Below are 5,935 nucleotides of genomic sequence, written 5' to 3' on the forward strand. Positions count from 1 at the left end.
ATAAGCTACGGTTTTGCAAGCTATGATGAAGTAGCAACTGTATAATTTTAGGGTTTCAATGCAATTAAAGCGACGATAATGAGAAAGGAAGCTGGGGTTTTGTTGATAGGGTGGGCGTGTGAGAAACGCCCTCCTAGCTGTTCACAGGAGTAAATTGAACTTTCTTCGTGTATCTTGTGATTGCCTGCAGATGTGATAGACATCGTACCTTGTTAGTGCTATTGTATAAGATAGGATAGATAAATCTATTATCACATACAGACATATAGGTAATGTACGTACACTTCATATAAACTTTGAAACATTGTACAATGATATTTGACAACTCGATATTCATCATCCAAATATTTGTATTAAATGTTGTCAAAACGCTCACAAACATTAATTTAAAAATCATTTCTGATATGTGATTAAAAATTCTTTAAAGAACACTAAACATTGTTATTTCTAAATTGTTCGGAAGACTAATGGAAAACTAGATAAAGCATATTTATTTACCTTTTTTACGACAGACTCGTTTTCACACGGTGGTTCTTATTGGTCTCCGCATGAACATAATTTTTTTAAAAAAATCCTTCGGTAATACACAAACTTCAAGATCAAGCCCATTATTTCAGGAACACAATAACAAATTCTCAGAACTTGTAGAATGTTGAAATGCCGTTTAATTACCTCTAAATTGACATTCAAATGTTCCGAGCAACCGAAGTAACGTCCAAAATTTTCGAAGGGTTTAAATAATATTTCTCCTGAGTCATGTTTGCCCCGTTGGAAATAAACTTAAGGACAAAGTCTAAGTTATAATATAAAAGTTTTGCGAGATTATAGAGAAAAATGTATACAAATCCTATATTGTGCGTCAAACAGGCCCTTAAAGGAAGATAAATTCACAGTAAATGAAACATACATTTCAAACTGTAATCTCGACAATCAACCGGTAATTTATGCTAAGAGCACTTGAAGGTGTCGATTTCTCAATCAGATCTGAAGAAACTTTACAGAATTACTTGTAGACCACATCGCTCAGCTGATGCAATGACGGGGAGAGTTGGAGGTTGCTCTCGCGACCTACAGATCCCAAGGTGCCTGGTCCCGCCATAAGTACTTCTAATGCACCCTGGCGGAGACAGCTTGATATTTCCCTTGCTCTCTCTCCTTTTTGTCTATAATGGCTTGTTTTACAAATGACATCCTTGAAAACTGCATAAACATTCATTATTTATGAGTGTGTGTCAGTGTCGATGTCAATTGGCAGGCCTTACATAACGTTGAAGGGATCGAGATCCTCCGTCCTAACATTACACAACAAATTCATTATCTTCCTTTTAAACTGGAGATTACGATCTGCCGATATGTCCTCCCCTAACACCGGCCGGTGATGGATTGGGGTAGACATCTCAGCCGCCGTCCCCTCCCCCCGGGCCGATCAATCAGGGCTCGGTACCAACGTTGGTTTTACACACGGATACCTCGTTCACGATTTACTCTGTAATTATGTAAATGTCGGTATTCCGTCATCCGGGTACTTAATGTAATATCGTCAGATTGATGCGTGGATTATGAATAATGGCGATTTGTCGCGTAAATGTAGGCCGACAAGCTACACGATACATCATCGATACACTCTAAAATGGCTTCTCTTTGATCCACATGTTTAAGATTCATGGCGGGGATTTGAAAGGCTTTGATAAACAGTGTTCATTATTGACTCTGTAACGCACTGTTTGTTATTTTGATTTTTTTTAAATAGAAAACAATACGTTGGAGAATAAGCCGTTTCTGTAAGGAAATTCAAGATGTAGAAGATAATTAAATAATAGATAATTGTATAAAAGAGAGAAAAAAAAAGAAAGAAAAAAAAATCCGATCTTACCATGCATATAACTGGTGTTACTTATTGGTCTCAACTAAATCTTTTAAAATTCAGGATAAAATGGCATATATGGAATCTACGATTCGTGGTTCATTTATTGCCCTTACACGTACTTCTCCAACACTCTTCATTATATTACATGTACCATTAAAAACATATATATATTTTATATATCCAAATATATTTATATTTCTAAACATACACACCCAAATTGATGACGTGTCTGCAACTTGAGACATTCTCTGAAATGCAGCACATCTGATCTGGTAACTCCTATTGTGAAAAAAAACAACGCCACACAAACTATAAGGAGAAAGTAATCCAGCTTTCATCATCAGAAAGCTCCAGGCACGCCATCTTTCCCATCTGCATTCTAGCAGCAATGTGTTCCATACACTTTTATCTAGGTATACGTGTATTTCATTTTTTCTTTCTACTGGATTAAAATAATTAACAATAAATGAATAGGTTTTATTAATTTTTTTTTTTTTAATTTAGAACAAAATTTGGATGTCTCCCTCTGAAATATTTGTTGCATCCTGAAGGTTGAGTAAGTTCTCACATGTGAACTCTATTTGTTCGTTCATAAGTGCATATTAATAACATATACAAACAACTTGGACCTTCACCTTTGACCTTCAATACACATTCACCTTTGACCTACAATACATCTTCACCTTTGACCTACAATACATCTTCACTTTTGATCTTCAATACACCTTCATCTTTGACCTTCAACACACTTTCACCTTTGATCTACAATACATAGTCACCTTTGAACTCAAATACACTTTCACCTTTGACCTACAATACACACTTCACCTTTGACCTACAATACATCTTCACCTTTGACCTACAATACATCTTCACTTTTGATCTTCAATACACCTTCATCTTTGACCTTCCAACACATTTTCACCTTTGATCTACAATACATCGTCATTTTTGAACTCAAATACACTTTCACCTTTGACCTACAATACACCTTCACCTTTGACCTACATGTACAATACACTTCACCTTTGACCTACAATACACCTTCATCTTTGACCTTCAACACACTTTCACCTTTGATCTACAATACATCGTCACCTTTGAACTCAAATACACTTTCACCTTTGACCTACAATACACCTTCACCTTTGACCTACATGTACAATACACTTCACCTTTGACCTACAATACACCGTCACCTTTGACCTAAAATACACCTTCACCTTTGACCTACACTACATCTTCACCTTTGACCTACAATACACATTCACCTTTGACCTACAATACACCTTCACCTTTGACCTACAATACACCTTCATATTTGACCTTCAATACACCTTCATCTTTGACCTTCAACACACCTTCACTTTTGTCCCACAATACATCTTCACCTTTGAACTCGAATACACTTTCAACTTTGACCTACAATACATCTTCACCTTTGACCTACAATATACATTCACCTTTGACCTTCAATACACCTTCATCTTTGATCTTCAACACACCTTCACTTTTGTCCCACAATACATCTTCACCTTTGAACTCCAATACACTTTCAACTTTGACCTACAATACATCTTCACCTTTGACCTACAATATACCTTCACCTTTGACCTTCAATACACCTACATTTTTCACCACCACATGCTTTTCTATTACACTGGTGAAACGTGAAACATGTTGATATTGAATCAAAGGAAACAATACACATCAAAGGATTTCAGCATGCAAATCTTAACTTTTTGAAAGCAAAATTTTTACCAAGTGGCCTTGAACTATGACCTTTATCGTGCAATTTATTGATTGTATGTGTGGACAAATGTAGCAAATATTTTTATTACTTTAAGAGATATTCATCAGATAAATCCTCCTCACTTGTAAATATTTATCAAGTAGAGAGTGATTTATATAAAGTGATGGCAGGGGTCCCCTACCAGCAATGTTTACACAGCTAATTGTTGTATATACATGCTGCACTGCTACATATTGGAAGAAGTGGACCCTGGCAAGTGTTTTGACACCATTTATAACTTCTAGTACCATAAACTATGACAGCAGCACTTAGAAATGCAAATTGCACTTTTTGGTTTTGATATGGAGTAGCCCCAAAGTTCTGAGACAAGTGGACTACATCTCTAAATGTACAGAACTTTAAAATTTCTCGAGTGTAGATAATTTATATCTGTAATACTGGCAACATCTTACTTTACACATGCATACATAACATAGCTTAAAAGGCATGAAACTTGTTTAATTGTTGAATATGTGCTGACTTATATGCCCAAGACAAGGTAATCTGTCTGGCCCCTGTGCTGACTCCCTCTCATACCCACACAAATATAAAGAGATATCATATTGCTGTGTCAGGTCCCTGTGTTGACTCCCTCTCATACTCACACTGAGTCACACACATATAGAGGGATATTATATTGCTGTGTCAGGTCCCTGTGTTGACTCCCTCTCATACTCACACTGAGTCACACACATATAGAGGGATATTATATTGCTGTGTCAGGTCCCTGTGTTGACTCCCTCTCATACTCACACTGAGTCACACACATATAGAGGGATATTATATTGCTGTGTCAGGTCCCTGTGCTCACTCCCTCTCTGACTAACACACATATAGAGGGATATTATATTGTTGTGTCTGGCCCCTGTGTTGACTCCCTCTCATACTCACACTGAGTCACACACATATAGAGGGATATTATATTGCTGTGTCAGGTCCCTGTGCTCACTCCCTCTCTGACTAACACACATATAGAGGGATATTATATTGCTGTGTCAGGTCCCTGTGCTCACTCCCTCTCTGACTAACACACATATAGAGGGATATTATATTGCTGTGTCAGGTCCCTGTGCTCACTCCCTCTCATACTCACACTGAGTCACACACATATAGAGGGATATTATATTGCTGTGTCAGGTCCCTGTGTTGACTCCCTCTCATACTCACACTGAGTCACACACATATAGAGGGATATTATATTGCTGTGTCAGGTCCCTGTGTTGACTCCCTCTCATACTCACACTGAGTCACACACATATAGAGGGATATTATATTGCTGTGTCAGGTCCCTGTGCTCACTCCCTCTCTGACTAACACACATATAGAGGGATATTATATTGCTGTGCCTGGCCCCTGTGTTGACTCCCTCTCATACTCACACTGAGTCACACACATATAGAGGGATATTATATTGCTGTGTCAGGTCCCTGTGCTCACTCCCTCTCTGACTAACACACATATAGAGGGATATTATATTGCTGTGTCAGGTCCCTGTGCTCACTCCCTCTCTGACTAACACACATATAGAGGGATATTATATTGCTGTGTCAGGTCCCTGTGCTCACTCCCTCTCATACTCACACTGAGTCACACACATATAGAGGGATATTATATTGCTGTGTCAGGTCCCTGTGTTGACTCCCTCTCATACTCACACTGAGTCACACACATATAGAGGGATATTATATTGCTGTGTCAGGTCCCTGTGTTGACTCCCTCTCATACTCACACTGAGTCACACACATATAGAGGGATATTATATTGCTGTGTCAGGTCCCTGTGCTCACTCCCTCTCTGACTAACACACATATAGAGGGATATTATATTGCTGTGCCTGGCCCCTGTGCCCCATACATATTAAAGAATGACACACTTTTAACAGAAAAGTACATAATTATGATGTTCTTTCTTATTTATGATAAGCTGTCTTAATTGTGTACATTATTTATCTTAAATAAATTAATGAAATGTTTTAAACTTTCTAATTTCTACAGCTTTGTATTTGGTTTGTTTTTGTTTAACGTCCTATTAACAGCCAGGGTCATTTAAGGACGTGCCAGGTTTTGGAGGTGGAGGAAAGCCGGAGTACCCGGGGAAAAACCACCGGCCTACGGTCAGTACCTGGCAACTGCCCCACATAGGTTTCGAACTCGCAACCCAGAGGTGGAGGGCTAGTGACAAAGTGTCGGGACACCTTAACCACTCAGCCACCGCGGCCCCTGTACAGCTTTGTATATGACTACACATTTGGCAATAAACAAAAATAAAAAAGCACA

The sequence above is a fragment of the Pecten maximus genome, chromosome 5 (genome assembly GCF_902652985.1).
Source record: "Pecten maximus chromosome 5, xPecMax1.1, whole genome shotgun sequence".
NCBI lineage: Eukaryota > Metazoa > Mollusca > Bivalvia > Pectinida > Pectinidae > Pecten > Pecten maximus.